Source organism: Pseudophryne corroboree, chromosome 1 (genome assembly GCF_028390025.1).
Source record: "Pseudophryne corroboree isolate aPseCor3 chromosome 1, aPseCor3.hap2, whole genome shotgun sequence".
Taxonomy (NCBI): Eukaryota; Metazoa; Chordata; class Amphibia; order Anura; family Myobatrachidae; genus Pseudophryne; species Pseudophryne corroboree.
Window position 1 is genome coordinate 689625534 of NC_086444.1, and position 18393 is coordinate 689643926.

The following is an 18393-nucleotide window of genomic DNA, read 5'->3' on the forward strand; positions in this document are numbered from 1 at the left end:
GTCATGCTGTGGGCTTTGGAGTAGCCGGGGAGGACTTTTGTTCCTGGGCACCTGCCGAAGCAGGTGCTCTTTTGCCTCTGCCCTTACCTCTGGCGAGGAAGGAGGATCCCCGACCTCTTCTGTACTTGTGCGACCGAAAGGACTGCATCTGATAGGGTGGTGTTTTCTTTTGCTGTTGGGGAATAAATGGTAAAAAGTTTGATTTACCTGCTATAGCTGTGGAAACCAGGTCCGTCAGCACATCCCCAAACAATACATCTCCCTTATAGGGTAGAACTTCCATATGTTTTTTTGAATCTGCATCACCCGTCCATTGGCGAGTCCATAAGGATCTTCTCGCAGAGATAGACATGGCATTGGCCCTAGAAGCCAGCAAACCAATGTCCCTTTGAGCATCCCTCATAAATAAGACTGCGTCTTTAATATGGGCTAGAGTTAAGAATATAGTATCCTTATCCATCTTATCAAAATCAGCTGTCAGCTCATCTGTCCAAGCTGAAATTGCGCTACACACCCATGCCGACGCAATTGTCGGTCTAAGGACTGCTCCAGTATGAGAATAAATACCCTTTAAGGTAGTCTCTTGCCTGCGATCTGCAGGGTCCCTAAGGGCAGCTGTGTCAGGAGACGGTAGCGCCACCTTCTTGGACAAGCGCGTCAGGGCCTTGTCCACAGTGGGAGGTAATTCCCAACGCTCCCTGTCCTGTTTAGGGAAGGGGTATGCCATATAAATTCTTTTGAGTATCTGCGGTCTCTTTTCCGGAGTCTTCCAAGCTTTTTCAAAGAAATCATTTAGTTCATGAGATGTGGGAAAATTTATAATCTGTTTCTTTCCCTTAAACATGTGCACCCTTGTGTCGGGGACCGAGGGTTCATCCGCAATATGCAACACATCCCTTATTGCCACAATCATACACTGAATGCTTATTGTCACCCTAGGGTGCAATTTCACTTCGTCATAGTCGACACTGGAATCAGAGTCCGTGTCGGTAGTAGTGTCTTGTGTTAAGGGACGCTTTTGAGACACCGACGGGCCCTGTGAGTCGGTCCAATCCGAGGATTGACCCCCTGATGTCCCCTCTAATTCAGCCTTATCAAGCCTCTTATGTAAGGATGCCACACTTGCATTCAACATATGCCACATGTCCATCCATTCCTGAGTCGGCACAACCGACGGGGACACACCCCTCATTTGCTCCACCTCCTCCTTGGAAAAGCCTTCCGCTTCAGACATGCCGACACCACGTACCGACACCCCACACACACAGGGATTAACCTATAAGGGGACAAAACCCCAACCAGGCCCTTAGGAGAGACAGAGAGAGAGAGTATGCCAGCACACACCCAGCGCTTAAGAACACTGGAAAAATATGACCAGATAGCGCTTTTATATATAAAATGACCAGATTCCCACTCATTGCGCTCAAAATGCCCCCCCCCCCCCCTCCTCTTTTTTCCAGCCTGAATGTTCAGCAGGGGAGAGACCAGGGAGCCAGCGTTTTCCTCATGCAGCTTCTGTGGAGAAAATGGCGCTGGTTAGTGCTGGGGATCAAGCTCTGCCCACCCGACGGCGGGCTTCGGTCCCGGTGATTTTTTTTAATAGAAAATGGCGGGGTATCGAAGAATTACTGCCCAGCAGCCTAATCTACCTTGTCAGTGCTCAAATGTGAGGTTTATTGCTGCCCAGGGCGCCCCCCCCCCCCTGCGCCCTGCACCCTTCAGTGCTGCTCTGTTTGTGAATGGGAGCAATGGCGCGCAGCTTACCGCTGCGCGCCTTACCTCATGAAGATCTGATGTCTTCTGCCGCCTATGATGTCTTCTGCCTTTTCATACTTACCCGGCTTCTATCTTCGGCATCTGTGAGGACGACGGCGGCACGGCTCCGGGACGAACCCCAGGTGAGACCTGTGTTCCGACTCCCTCTGGAGCTAATGGTGTCCAGTAGCCTTAGAAACAGAGCCCAACCGTTAAGCCAGCCCTGCTTCTCTCCCCTCAGTCCCACGATGCAGGGAGCCTGTTGCCAACAGGACTCCCTGAAAATAAAAAAACTAACAAAATTCTTTTTCAACAGAAAACATTGGAGAGCTCTCTGCAGTGCACCCATTCTCCTCTGGGCACAAGATCTAACTGAGGTCTGGAGGAGGGGCATAGAGGGAGGAGCCAGTGCACACCCATAGTAAAAGTTCTCTTTAGGTGCCCTATCTCCTGCGGAGCCCGTCTATACCCATGGTCCTTACGGAGTCCCCAGCATCCTCTAGGACGTAAGAGAAAGGGTATTCAGTTTGTAGCTGTGAGAGGTCTGAGTGTGGGATGTTGAAATCCAAAAATTCAGTTTTATCTTTATTGATGTTATAATTCGAGTAGAGACTGTAGGTGCGAGCTTCGGCGAACAGAGTCGGGAGATAGTAGGATTGGTTAGGGTTAATATCACATCATCCGCATATAGTGCTATCTTATGGTCCGAGTGTCCCACCGTGATACCTGTAATATTACAATTGAGTCTAATCTTCGCGGCTAGAGGTTCCATAACCAGGGCAAACAAAAGAGAGAGGGGACAACCTTGTCGGGTACCATTAATAATTTGAAAGGGGTCGGAGGAGAGGCCAATTACCAGTACAGAGGCAGATGGGTTATGATAAAGAGAGTAAATCCCGTGGAGGAAGGCACCTTGAAATCCCATGTTACACAGGGTTTGTTGCAAAAATGGCCAGGCTACCCTATCGAAGGCCTTTTCAGCATCAAGTGTCACCACCAGGGCCGACAGTGAGCGGGTTGTCACTATGTGGATGAGGTTTATTAACCGTCTCGTGTTGTCGGAACCCTGTCTATTGGGGATGAAGCCAACTTGGTCTGGGTGGACCAAGGATGGTAGTATAGGGGATAATCGCATGGCAAGAATTTTTGCGAAAAGTTTCAAATCCACGTTAAGAAGAGAGAAGAGGAATCTTATTTTAAGGAAAATAAGAAATCCCCCCTCACCTTCCCTGCTTCTAAAGAGCGGAACTGTTTATTTGAAAAATCCTGGGAAAACCCAGAGAAAAAATTCCAGATCCCTAAAAGAATTCTCATTGCTTTTCCTTTCCCTGAGGATAGAAAAGGGGAAATCCACCTATAGTAGACGCTTCTGTATATAGGTTGTCTAAAAAGGTGGTTTTATCTCTCCCTGGTTCAACTGCCCTAAAGAAGCCAGATGACTGCAAGATTGAGACTATGCTCAAATCTCTATACACTGCTACAGGCGTGGCTTTAAGGCTCACTATTGCTTGTGCGTGGATTTCTAAAGCCATAGTAAAGTGGTCAGGCACATTACTAGAGGACTTAGATACTATGGATAGGTGTGACATTGATTTGTTTTTGCGTCACATACAGGATTCTGCTGGGTTCATGGTGGTGGCCATGAAACACCTTGGAATGCTGAATGCAAGGGCTACTTCCATGGCAGCCTCAGCACGCCAATGGACTGCGGATGTAGAATCTAAGAAAATTGTGGCGAACCTACCCTTCACAGGTCAGGCTCTGTTTGGGGATGCATTGGATGCGTGGATTTCCACGACAACTGCGGGTAAGTCAACCTTTCTCCCCTCAGCAGCTCCACCGACTAAGAAATCTTATCCTACATCCACACTGCAGTACTTTCGGACCGCAAAATGTAAAAAATGCAAATCCCCTTCCACCTTCTTTAGGGTTGGTCGGGGAAAATCCAAAAAAACCATCACCAACAGGTTCTCAGGAACAGAAACCAGGTTCTGTTTCCTCAAGATCTTCAGCATGACGGTGAACCTCCCAGCCTGGAGATTGGGCAGGTGGGAGAGAGACTAAAAGATTTCACTCACATCTGTGCGTCATCAGGCTTAGGCCCCTACGTGAAAGATATTGTTACCCAGGGCTACAGACTGGAGTTTCAGGAACTCCCACCTCACAGATTCTTCAAATCAGGCTTACCAGTTTCGCTGACAGAAAGTGCTATACTAGAGGAAGCCATTCAAAAAGTGATCCGAACAGATGTTATTGTCCCAGTTCCACCTCATCTACACCACAAGGGTTATTACTCAAACCTGTTGGTGGTGCCAAAACCGGATGGTTCGGCAAGGCCGATTTTAAACCTAAAGTCATTGAACCCCTGCTTGAGGGAATTCAAATTCAAGATGGAGTCTCAGAGCGGTGATCTCAGGTCTGGAGGAGGGGGAATTCCTAGCATCCCTCGATATCAAGGATGCATACCTTCACATTCCGATATGGCCGCCTCACCAGGCTTGTCTCAAGTTTGCGCTGCTGGATTGTCACTATCAGTTCCAGGCACTGCCTTTTGGTCTTTCCACAGCACCGAGGGTGTTCACCAAAGTCATAGCAGAGATGATGCTACTCCTCCGCAGACAAGGAGTGAACATAATTCCATATCTGGTCGATCTGCAGATAAAAGCATCGTCCAGGGAGGGGTTGTTGCAGAAAATTGCTCACTCAACTCGACTGCTCCAGGATCATGGGTGGATCCTGAACCTTCCAAAGTCACATTTGGAGCCGACAAGGAGACTACCTCTCCTGGGGATGATACTCGACAAAGAAGTGCAGAGGGTGTTTCTACCATTGGAGAAAGCATTGGTGATCCAATAAATGGTTCGGGATGTCCTGAAGCCAGCCCAGGTTTCGGTTCATCAGTGCATTCGCCTTCTGGGGAAGATGGTAGCCTCCTATGAGGCTCTTCAGTACGGAAGGTTCCATGCGCGGTCATTCCAGCTAGATCTCCTAGACAAATGGTCTGGATCACACCTTCACATGCACCAGCGGATACGCCTGTCACCGAAAGCCAGAATTTCGCTCCTCTGGTGGCTGCAAACATCTCACCTACTGGAAGGCTGCAGGTTCGGGATTCAGAATTGGATCCTTCTAACCACGGATGCAAGTCTCAGAGGTTGGGGAGCGGTCACCCAAGGGGAAAAGGTCCAAGGAAAGTGGTCAAGTCTGGAGTCCATACTTCCAACATACATTCTGGAACTCAGGGCCATATACAACGGCCTTCTTCAAGCGGTACATCTTCTGCAAGATCGTGCCATACAGGTCCAGTCGGACAATGTCACGGCAGTGTCTTACATAAACCATCAGGGCGGAACGAAGAGCAGAGCGGCAATGTCAGAGGTAACAAGAATTATCCTCTGAGCAGAAAAGCACGCGCTGGCGCTATCAGCAATCTTCATTCCGGGAGTGGACAACTGGGAAGCAGACTTCCTCAGCAGACACGATCTCCATCCAGGAGAATGGGGCCTCCACTCGGAAGTGTTTGCAGAGGTGACAAGCCGAAGTGGTGTTCCTCATGTAGACATGATGGCCTCTCATCTCAACAAGAAGCTTCGGAGGTACTGTTCCAGGTCGAGAGACCCACAGGCAGTGGCGGTGGACGAACTGGTAACTCCGTGGGTGTTCCCCCTACTTCCACTCATCCCAAGAGTTCTCAAACTCATAAAAAGAACAAGAGTTCAGGCGATCCTCATTGCTCCGGACTGGCCAAGGACGGCTTGATACCCCGATCTTCTGGAATTACTCCTGGAGGATCCGAGGCCTCTTCCTGAGGACCTTCTGCAACCGGGGTCGTTCGCCTATCAAGACTTACCGCTGCTACGTTTGACGGCATGGAGGTTGAACGCCAGATCTTAGCTCGGAAGGGCATTCCGAAAAAGGTAAATTCTACCCTGATACAAGCTAGGAAAGGAGTTACGTCTAAACATTACCATCAGATTTGGAAAAAGTATGTGTCTTGGTGTGACTCCAAGAAGTTTCTAATGGTGGAGTTTCAACTGGGACGGTTTCTCCTCTTTCTGCAAGCAGGTGTGGATGTGGGCCTACGCTTGTGCTCCATAAAAGTCCAGAATTCAACCTTGTCCATTTTCTTCGAGAAACAATTGGCTGCCCTCCCTGAGGTTCAGACATTCTTGAAAGGGATTCTGCACATCCAACCACCCTTTGTGCCTCCTACAGCACCTTGGGATCTTAATGTGGTGTTGCAGTTCCTGCAGTCGGATTGGTTCGAACCTTTGCAGGAGGTGGACGTCAAGTTTCTTACTTGGAAGACGGTCACACTGTTGGCATTGGCATCTGCTAGACATGTGTCAGAATTGCAAGAGCCCCTACTTGTTTTTCCATGAAGACAGAGCTGAGCTTAAAACGCGTCAGCAATTTCTTCCGAAGGTTGTGTCAGCTTTTCATATCAACCAACCTATTGTGGTGCCAGTGGCTAATGACTCCTCAATTACCTCAAAGTCCTGGATGTGGTAAGGGCTTTGAAAATTTTGTTATGAGAAGTTCTCGTCACAGGAAGTCGGACGCTTTATTTGTCCTTTATGATCCCAACAAGATTGGGTGTCCTGCTTCTAAGCAGACTATTTCTCGTTGGATCAGGTTCACTATCCAGCATGCTTATTCTACAGCAGGATTGCCGTGTGCAAACTCTGTTAAGGCTCACTCTACTCGTAAAGTGGGTTCTTCCTGGGCGGCTGCCCGGGGTGTCTCGGCTTTACCGAGCAGCTACTTGGTCTGGGTCAAACATGTTTGCTAAGTTCCACACGTTCGATACTTTGGCCTCTGAGGACCTAAAGTTTGGTCAATCTGTTCTGCAGGAACCTTAGCACTCTCCCTCTCATACTGGGAGTTTTGGTACATCCCCATGGTACTTAATGGACCCCAGCAACCTCTAGGACGTAAGAGAAAAAAGGATTTTAATTACCTACCGGTAAATCCTTTTCTCGTAGTCCATAGAGGATGCTGGGCGCCCGCCCAGTTCTTTATATTCCTGCATTGTTACTTGGTTCAATATTGTTGTTTCAGCTGTTGCTGAATTGTTCCAAGTTGTTTAGCTTGGCTTTCCATTTTGTTGTGTGAGCTGGTGTGAATCTCACCACTATCTGTGTATTTCCTTCTCTCGAAGTATGTCCATCTCCTCGGGCACAGTTTCTAGACTGAGTCTTGTAGGAGGGGCATAAAGGGAGGAGCCAGCCCACAAAGTGCCAGTGGCTCCCAAAGGACCCGTCTATACCCCATGGTACTAAATGGACTGCAGCATCCTCTACAGACTACAAGAAAAGGATTTACCTGTAGGTAATTAAAAACCTATTTACATTAATTTTATCTACGGCTATTTTGGTATAGTGTGGCGCCTAGTGAAGCAGATTTCTTTCACTATTTGTTTCAGAATTTCTAAAGTGTTCCGGAGAGACACTTATTGTTGTTATCTGCATTGCAAGGCTGCCTGGGCTGCGCAGTTGTATGCGTGTCACCAAAACGTTTTTCTACTGGATGTCTTCTTTTTCTCCTTTTTTTCTGGTGATTTTATAACTGCTGGAAAACATGTTCAGATATAGGGCTCAAAGAAAAACGTTACTGGAAAATTTGTTTAAGGATGAAGGAGAGCATATCATGTATAATGACTATAGATATCAGAACCAGAGAAACGACCGAGATAGGAACAGAATGCCCCAACAAATACAAAGGATGGAGACAGAGAAATCACGATTACAACAGAATAAGGTATGGAACACGAGGACAAATCAAAGATGGGTTTAGAGAGGATTGAGATCAGGGTTGGAGGAACGACAGAAGAGATAGAGGGGATAGGGACCAAGAATGGAAATATGTACGAAGGAATAGCGTCAGAAATCAGACCCCAATACAGACAAGAAATAGGTTTGCGACCATTGACGATAGAGGAGAGAACTCATGTTTTTTTAGGCAGGAGGAGGAGAGATCTCAGGTGGAGATAAAGGTACGCACAGAGGTAAAAGAGGGGTAGTGAAAAAAAGAAGACAGAGAAAACACCCCCCAAAATTAAAGAAATTAAGGAAAGTGAAGGATAAGAATCAGAATGTTACTGTAATGGGACAAAATAATCCATTAGGATAATCCATACAGAGAAGGGTGTGAAGATTTTTAATATACACTCACACATTAACACATTATGAGAGAAGGGTATTGGAAAAGGTACTAAAATATGCCCCTGCTACTTCCATTAATAAGTTTGAAACATTTATTGATATCCATAAATTTGTACGCAAACTATGCATAATTTTTTTCCCTTACTAAGTATACAGTGGAAGAAATAGACAATATAGTATTACTCGAAAAGACACCATTTAAGCCTAAATAGGTTTTCTTTCCGACCCATGTGAAGGGAAACTTTATTGACACTTTCTGTGAACTAATTAAGGAGGATCTTAGATATCAAACCTACAGATACCAAATTTAATTTATCTTTTAAAGAAAGGATGGTACTTAAGGACTTAAAAACAAATCCGGAACTTATTATAAAACCCACCGATAATTGCAGCGGAGTGGTAGTTATGAACAAAGACTGGTACACTAAAGAGGAAGAAGAGCATGTAGGAGATTAAGAACACTTATCTTAGACTTAAATCTTACCCTACAGGAAGGATTGTGAAGGAGCTACAACATTTGATTGAAAAAAATGAGGAACTGGGAGTTCTTGAAGAAAGAGCAGTAAAATTTTTCCTCAACCCATGCCCTGTTGCACCAGCACTTTATTTATTGCCTAAGGTGCATAAAAATGCTACCCATCCTCCACGGAGACCTATAGTGTCCGGTATCGATTCGGTAACAGCAAACCTTTCTGAATATATAGACTTCTTCCTCCAACCGCTTGTTTTAAAGAATGTTTCACATCTAAAAGACACATAGGACTTTTTACATTTCCTCACCACAATACAGTGGGAGGGCGGAATGGAAATGATCACAGCAGAAGTGAAATCTTTATATTCAATAATTAATCATGAAGCAGGATTACAAGCGGTCACTACCAATTTAAGGAATAGCGCATTGGACGTACAAGTCCAAAATTTTATCACAGAGGGTATACTTTTTATCTTGACTAATAATTACTTTATTTTTAATGGAAATTTTTATTTGCATTAGGTCGGTTCAGCCATGGGCACCAGGTTCGCTCCGAGCTATGCAAACATTTCTATGGGACAATGGGAGATTATATTTGGATCAACCCATTCGTCGCGAACCGGGTGTCCTGGAGGCTATATATTGACGATGTTTTCTTTATATGGAGGGATAATCAAGAGAACCTTGATCTGTTTTGTTCTTATCTGAATGCTAACGTCTTAAACATTGAATAAATTTAAAGTAGACTTTTTAGATATTACTATATCTGTGGAAAATAGTCACGAAAACATTTACATCCTATATAGAGTTTAACAGCTGTCACCACATTAACTGGCTGAATTCAATTCCATATGGTCAACTAAAGCGCATAAGAAGGAATTGTATGGAAGAAGCTACATTTAAACAAAAGACTATCAAACGTAAAGATAGATTTGAGAAAAGTGGCTATAAAACTGAAACCATTGAACAGGCCATACAAGAAGTCAGTGGTGCAAGTAGAAAAAACCTATTAGCCACAAACCCTCCTGGACAGACCAAAAAATAAAAATATGAGTGGGTTTTTATTACGGGTTTTAACTCACAATATAGGATTTTAGAAAGATCCATTAAAAGGAACTGGAATATTTTAAAGAAAGACCCAATATTGGGTAAAATTATCCCAGAACGTCCAATTATTTACTTACAGAAAAGCTCCTCATCTGAGGAACACATTAGTTAATAGTTATCTCCCACCTAAAAAATTAGGAGGATTATCACTAAAGGTTTCCATCGCTGCAGAATGTGTATAGGTTGCTCACGAAATAAAAAGCGATGGCTCAAAGAAACTAGAAATGATACAGATAAATGTCAAAACTTTGAATGTTAAAGATTTTATTATATGCTATACGAATAACGTTACCTACTGTATTGAGTGTACTTGTCATCTCTTTTATATAGGACATACCTCTCGAGCCTTAAAGATTAGAATTGGGGAGCATTATAGAAATATTAAAAAGGGTTTAGAAACCCATGACTTATCTAACCATTTAAAAAAATATGTCATAACTGTTCTACAAAAAATTGGATTTTAATTACCTACTGGTAAATCCTTTTCTCGTAGTCCGTAGAGGATGCTGGGGTCCATATTAGTATCATGGGGTATAGACGGTTCCACCAGGAGCCATTGGCACTTTAAGAGTTTTACAGTGTGGGCTGGCTCCTCCCTCTTTGCACCTCCTACCAGACTCAGCCTAGAAACTGTGCCTGAGGAGACGACATACTTCGAGAGAAGGAAATACACAGATAGTGGCGAGATTCATACCAGCTCACACAACAAGGCAAATCCGGCCAACATGCCGGAAAACTCAGCAACAGCTAAAACAGTACTAAAACAGTAAAGAACGCAGAACTTGCCTAGGAACTAGGCAGTACTGAACCAAACAACCACTGCAGGATAAAGAAGCGCTGGGCGGGCGCCCAGCATCCTCTGCGGACTACGAGAAAAGGATTTACCAGTAGGTAATTCAAATCCTATTTTCTCTTACATCCTAGAGGATGCTGGGGTCCATATTAGTACCATGGGTATGTACCAAAGCTCCCAGAACGGGAGGGAGAGCGCGCAGGCTCCTGCAGAACCGCTTGACCAAACTTGAGGTCATCAGAGGCCAAAGTATCGAACTTGTAAAACTTAGCGAACGTGTTCGATCCAGACCAAGTAGCTGCTCGGCAAAGCTGTAAGGCCGAGACACCCCAGGCAGCCAACCAGGAAGAACCCACCTTTCGAGTAGAGTGGGCCTTAACAGATTTTGGACACGGCAATCATGCAGTAGAATATGCATGCTGGATGGTGAACCTGACCCAGCGAGAAATCGACTGCTTAGAAGCAAGACACCCAATTTTCTTGGGATCATAGAGGACAAACAGAGTCAGATTTTCTGTGACGTGCTGTCCTCTTCACATAAATATTTAAAGCCCTCACAACATCCAAGGCCTTTGAAGCAACTGAAGAGTCAGTAGCCACTGGCACCACAATAGGTTGGCTGATATGAAAAGCTGATACAACCTTAGGAAGGAACTGTTGACGAGTCCTGAGTTCCGCCCTATCTTCATGAAAGACCAGATAGGGACTTTTACAGGACAAGGCCCCCAATTCCGACACACGTTGAGCCGAAGCCAAGGCCAACAAAGTTACCGCCTTCCACGTGAGAAACTTGATTTCAGCCTCCTGTAGAGGCTCAAACCAATCCGATTGCAGGAACTGTAACACCACATCAAGATCCCAGGGTGCCGTTGGCGCCACAAAGGGAGGCTGGATGTGTAGAACCCCTTTCAAAAAGGTCTGAACCTCAGGGAGGACAGCCAATTGTTTCTGGAAGAAAATGGACACAGCTGAGATCTGGACCTTGATGGAGCCCAATCTCAGGCCCATATCCACATTTGCTTGCAGGAAAAGGAGAAGACGTCCAAGTTGAAACGCCACCGCAGGAATTTCTTGGATTCACACCAAGACATATTTTTTCCAAATCTGATAGTAATGTTTAGACGTTACCCCCTTCCTAGTCTGTATCAGAAGAGAAAGAGGTTGGATTCCGCACTAGTCAGGTTCGACCATTGTCGTAAGATACCAGAATCTTATCAATATACAGGGAAAATTTCCCTAATGATTATTTGTACCTGGTGGTGCACCCAGAGTCAGGGAATATTTGGAAAAGGAGGAGATTGCAGAAGACTCTTGTGTGGGTGCACTCTTGTTTTTATGTAGTTATCTGGCTAATTATTAAAGCTTAACTTTTAATTGATATGAATTTTGAAATAAATCCACACTCTCATGTTCCACCACCATAACTTATTGACACACAAAATAGAAGACCACTGTAGGTATGGGTCATAGGATGAAAAAAAGGATTTTTTTCGAATTTTTTGCACAATTTTTTGTTAAAATTGAAAATGTTCTGGTTAGTCTATATGTATAGACTTTTAGGGAGGTGTAGACACTAGGGTTCTACACCCGATCCTCTCCAACCAGCACAAGCTAGGCTTGTTTTAATGGGACCTCAATGGGTCAACAATGATCGAACCGGTATCACACATATAGCTTTTAGTAAGTTACGTATGTGTAAAAATAGGACGATGTCTGTGTGTGATGCTATTAATTGTGTGTGACAGGCTTTAGGGATATCCTAAATAGGGATATTCTTGCCATAGAAATGGAATGGGATTGTGGGGAACGGTGGGGGAAGAAGATGGAGGGAAAGAAAGGGAAAGAAAAAGGGGGGGAAAAGGGGGCCAATAGGAAAAACAAAGGGAAAGAAAAAATGTGGTGATCCTGCTGTTGGTTTTGCGGTCGAGATGAATCACAAATTACAACACTGGGTATTCTCTGGGGGTCCCCCTCACAGGTACTGACCCAGCCCACCACCGTTTTGCTTCCAAGATCGGGCGAGATCGGGCTCTTTCGGTGGGGTATGGTAGTAATTGGATACAAGTTGTCGACTCACCAATATGAGTGCACCTAGTAAGGTTAAAGAGGAAGAAAGGCAAATGGCAGATCTGCTGTCTATGTTAGGCACAGGATTACCCTGTGGATCATAGATGAGAGTCTGCGGATATAGAGAAAATAAAGTTACACAGGATCAAAGGTAGAGCTAAAGCGAATTTATACCCCGGTCTTTATGCAGATGCTGCCATCCAATTCAGGACACACTAGTACTGCAGAGTTGTCTAGGAATCAGAATAATTTATATATATATATATATATATATATATATATATATATATACATATGTATATTCCTTGGAGTGTGTTATATTACAACAGGCTAAATGTACCACAGTTGGACCATACCAATTCAGGGTGGAACTGAGGAGAGGCCCAGGTTGTATATTGAATGTTAGTTCAAAATTCAGACTGTGTACGTTCTGTACAAATCACTTGCTAGGGTGAACTGACAGGGGTAGGTGCTTACTACTGTCAAGTGTTCCTAGGTGCAGGTAAAACACAAGTTAATCACATGATAGGGCTGTCAGTATAGTGATGACCAGCCACTAGGAAAGTTGGATAGAGAGGAAAAAAAGTATCCCAAGGTCCTGTTTTGACTCAGGCGAATAGCTCTTATATTTGGATATCCCCTCCAGGGAAAGGATCCCGGAGGCGAGTGTGATTGATATAATCCTCTAGCATTCACCGTTGTTTCAAAACTATTGCCACAGCACACAGACAGTGATGGGTGCACGAGTGCACCGCTGTTCTCACATGTAAATGGATAAATGTGCAGGGCTGTTTGTATTGAGAAAAAGACAGTCACTGAAGAGCCAAAAGGAAAATATCCAATGGTATATATATGTCTCTCAGTATCCCTAAGACTGGTTGATTTACATAGGGATATCAGTTCAAAAAGCCCTGTCCAGTTGGATAGTACTGAATATACAGAGTAACATCATTTTTGTTGATAACACAATCAATATGAGAGTCAGATAGATCAAAATGATACCGGTCCCTGCCCAGGTCCCTGGGTCAGTTGGGGTTAACAGGGTCTGTGTGATACTCCCAGTGTCCCTGGTCCCAGAATGAGCGGTAGTCTGTATCAGGGTAGGAATAACCTCGCTCGGAATACCCTTCCGAGCTAAGATCTGGCGCTCAACCGCCATGCCGTTAAACGTAGCCGTGGTAAGTCTTGATAAGCGAACAGCCCCTGCAGTAGAAGATCCTCCCGAAGAGGTAGGGGCCTTGGATCTTCCAGCAGTAGATCCAGCAGATCCGCGTACAAAGCCCTCCTTGGTCAGTCTGGAGCAATGAGTATTGCCAGAACCTTTGTTCTTTTTACAAGTTGTAGAACTCTTGGAATTAGAGGATGTGGAGGGAATACATACACTGACATGAACACCCACTGAAAGCCACTGTGGTCACGTTGTCCGACTGCACCTGAACAGCCCGATCATGAGTAAGGTGTGCTGCATGAAGAAGGCCGTTGTATACGGCTCTTAGCTCCAGGATGTTTATCGGAAGAAGTGATTCCTGACTCGACCACCTTCCTTGGAAGGTTTCCCCTTGAGCGACTGCACCCCAACCTCTTAGACTTGCATCCATGGTTAGAAGGATCCAGTCCTGAACTCCGAACCTCCGGCCCTCCAGAAGGTGGGGTAGTTGTAGCCACCATAGGAGCGAAATCCTGGCTTTCGGAGACAGAAGTATCCTCTGGTGCATGTGTAGGTGAGATCCCGACCACTGGTCCAAGAGATCCAGTTGAAAGGATCGAGCATGAAACCTTCCATACTGCAGAGCCTCGTAGGAGGCAACCATCTTCCCCAGAAGGCGGATGCACTGATGAACCGACACCCTGGCAGGCTTCAAGACATCCCGGACCATAGATTGAATCACCAAGGCTTTCTCCATAGGTAGAAACACCCTCTGCACCTCCGTGTCGAGGATCATCCCCAGGAAAGACAGCCTCCTTGTCGGCTCCAGATGAGACTTTGGAAGGTTCAGAATCCAACCGTGCTCCTTGAGCAGATGCGTCGTGAAAGCAATGGATCTTAACAACTTGAGGTCCTCATCGGCCAAGGTGTCAAACTTGTAAAATTTTTGCTAACGTGTTTGCCCCTGACCAAGTAGCTGCTCTGCAAAGTTGTAACGCAGAGACCCCCGGGCAGCCACCCAGGATGAGCCCACCTTTCTAGTAGAATGGGCATTTACCGACTTCGGTATCGGCAATCCTGCCGTGGAATGAGCGTGCTGAATCGTCCCTCTGATCCAGCGCGCAAAGGTCTGCTTAGAAGCAGGACACCCAATCTTGTTGGGAGCATACAGGACAAACAGAGCCTGTTTTCCGTATCCTAGCTGTTCTTGTGACATGAATTTTCAAAGCTCTAACCACATCCAGAGACTTTGACGCAGAGAAGGTGTCAGTAGCCACTGGCACCACAATAGGCTGGTTTATATGGAAAGACGAAACCACCTTCGGAAGAAATTGTTGGCGAGTTCTCAACTCTGCCCTATCTTCATGGAAGATCAGATAAGGGCTCTTGTGAGACAAGGCCCCCAACTCACACACCCGCCTTGCGGATGCCAAGGCCAAGAGCATCATCACTTTACAAGTGAGAAACTTCAATTCTATCTCCTGCAGAGGTTCAAACCAATCTGATTGAAGGAACTGCACCACCACCATTAAGGTCCCACGGGGCCACCGGAGGCACAAATGGAGGTTGGATGTGTAGCACCCCTTTCACGTACGTCTGAACTTCTGGAAGGGAGGCCAATTGTTTTTGAAAGAAAACTGACAAGGCTGAAATCTGAACCTTGATTGAACCCAATCTTAGGCCCGCATCCACACCTGCCTGCAGAAAATGGAGAAAACGTTCCAACTGAAACTCTTTCGTAGGAGCCTTCTTGGATTCACACCAAGACACATTTTCTCCAAATACGGTGGTAATGTTTAGACGTTACTCCTTTCCTGGCCTGAACAAGAGTGGGAATGACTTCCTTGGGAATACTCTTTCAGGCTAGGATCCGGCGCTCAACAGCCATGCCGTCAAACGTAGCCGCGGTAAGTCTTGATATATGCACGGCCCCTGCTGCAGCAGGTCCTCGCGAGCAGGAAGAAGCCGAGGATCTTCCATGAGCAACTCCTGAAGATCTGGATACCAAGCCCTCCTTGGCCAATCTGGGGCAATGAGGATTGCTCGAACCCTTGTTCTTATTATTTTGAGAACTTTTGGTATTAGTGGAAGAGGAGGGAAGACATATACCGACCGAAACACCCACTGGGTCACCAGTGCATCCACTGCTACTGCCTGAGGGTCTCTCGACCTGGAACAATATCTCTGAAGCTTCTTGTTGAGACGAGATGCCATCGTGTCTACTTGAGGAACTCCCCAAAGACTTGTCACCTCTGCGAAGACTTCTTGGTGGAGGCCCCACTCTCCTGGATGGAGATCGTGTCTGCTGAGGAAGTCTGCTTCCCAGTTGTCCACACCCGGAATGAAAATTACTGACAGAGCTCTTGCAAGTCTTTCTGCCCCGAGGAGAATCTTTGTCACCTCTGCCATTGCCGCTCTGCTTTTCGTTCCGCCCTGGCGGTTTATGTACACGACTGCTGTTACATTGTCCGACTGGATCTGCACGGGTTGATATTGAAGATGCACCGCTTGTAGGTCGTTGTAAATGGCTCTCAATTCCAGAACGTTTATGTGAAGACAGGATTCCTCACTTGACCATTTTCCTTGGAAACTTTATCCCTGTGTGACTGCTCCCCAGCCTCAGAGACTTGCATCCATGGTTAATAGGACCCAGTCCTGAATCCCGAACCTGCGTCCCTCTAATAGGTAAGAACTGTGCAGCCACCACAGGAGCAAAATCCTGGCTTTGGAGGACAGGATTATCTTCTGGTGCATGTGTAGGTGGGATCCGGACCACTTGTCCAACAGGTCCCACTGGAATACTCTGGCATGGAATCTGCCAAACTGTATGGCCTCGTAGGCCGCTACCATCTTTCCCAACAACCGAATGCATTGATGTATCGACACTCTCGTCGGTTTCAAAACTGGTTTGACCATTCTCTGGATCTCCAGAGCTTTTTATACTGGAAGAAATACCCTCTGTACGTCTGTGTCCAGTATCATTCCCAGAAAGGACAAATCTTGTCGTTGGTTCCAACTGCGACTTTGGAAAATTCAAGATCCAACAGTACTGACAGGGAGAGTGCAATGTTCTGCACCAACCGTTCCTAGGATCTCGCTTTTATCAGGAGATCGTCCAGGTAAGGAATTATATTGACTCCTTGTTGTTGGAGGACCATCATCTCTGCCATCACCTTGGTGAACACCCTCGGTGCCGTGGAGAGTCCGAACGGCAACGTCTCGAACTGGTAATGGCAATCCTGTATTACGAATCTCAGATAAGCCTGATGTGGAGGATAAATGGGAACATGTAAGTAGGCATCTTTTATGTCCACCGACACCATAACATCTCCTTCCTCCAGACTGGAAATCACTGCCCTCAGATTCCATCTTGAACTTGAACCTTTTCAGGTAGAGATTCAGAGATTTCAGGTTTAAAATTGGTCTGACTGAGCCGTCCGGCTTTGGAACTACGTAGAGGCTTGAATAAAAACCTTCTCCCTGCTGTGACAAGGGTACCAGGGCAATGACTTGATCCTGACATAATTTCTGAATTGTTGCCTTAACTACTTCTCTTTCTGGAAGAGAAGCTGGTAAGGTCGATTTGAAAAATCGGCATGGGGGGACGTCTTGAAACTCCAGCTTGTATCCATGGGACACTATTTTCAAAACCCATGGGTCCAGGCTAGATTGAGCCCAGATCTGACTGAAAAGTTTCAGACGTGCTCCCACCCGAGCGGACTCCCGCAAGGGAGCCCCAGCGTCATGCTGCAGATTTGGCAGAAGCAGGGGTGGACTTCTGCTCCTGCGATCCTGGAGACGCTGTGGACTTTTTTCCTCTTCCCCTCACTCTACCGGCAAAGAAGGGGGAACCTTTGGCCTTTTTGTATTTGTTGGGGCGAAAGGAATGCATCTGAGAGTGATGTGTCTTTCGTCGGCGCAGAAGCATAAGGCAAGAATGTCTACTTACCTGCGGTAGCCGCAGAGACCAACGCATCCAGCCCATCTCCAAACAAGGCCTCACCTTTATACGGGAGAGCCTTCATATTTCTTTTGGAATCTGTGTCAGCATTCCACTGGCGAATCCACAACGCCCTCCGAGCCGAGACTGCCATGGTAGCGGCTTTTGAACCCAAGAGCCCAATATCTTTCATGGCTTCTAGCATGTATGCAGTAGAGATGAGCGGGTTCGGTTTCTCTGAAACCGAACCCGCACGAACTTCATGTTTTTTTCACGGGTCCGAGCAGACTCGGATCCTCCCGCCTTGCTCGGTTAACCCGAGCGCGCCCGAACGTCATCATGACGCTGTCGGATTCTCGCGAGACTCGGATTCTATATAAGGAGCCGCGCGTCGCCGCCATTTTCACACGTGCATTGAGATTGATAGGGAGAGGACGTGGCTGGCGTCCTCTCCATTAGAAATTAGATTAGAAGAGAGAGAGAGATTGTGCAGAGTCCGACAGAGTTTACCACAGTGACCAGTGCAGTTGTTGTTAGTTAACTTTTATTTATTTTAATATAATATATCCGTTCTCTGCTATATCCGTTCTCTGCCTGAAAAAAAACGATACACAGCAGCAGCCAGTCACACAGTGTGACTCAGTCTGTGTGCACTCAGCTCAGCCCAGTGTGCTGCACATCAATGTATAAAAGGCAAAGCTTATAATAATTGTGGGGGAGACTGGGGAGCACTGCAGGTTGTTATAGCAGGAGCCCCCAGGAGTACATAATATTATATTAATTTAAAATTAAACAGTGCACACTTTTGCTGCAGGAGTGCCACTGCCAGTGTGACTAGTGGTGACCAGTGCCTGACCACCAGTATAGTAGTATATTGTTGTATGTATTGTATACTATCTCTTTATCAACCAGTCTATATTAGCAGCAGACACAGTACAGTGCGGTAGT

At 46.0% G+C, this 18393-nt stretch overlaps 1 pseudogene; it reads right to left on the bottom strand.

Annotated features, from left to right (window-relative positions):
• Nucleotides 1–12228: 12228 nt before the first annotated feature.
• On the bottom strand, nt 12229–12347 carry LOC134948253 (5S ribosomal RNA; annotated as a pseudogene).
• Nucleotides 12348–18393: the final 6046 nt, after the last annotated feature.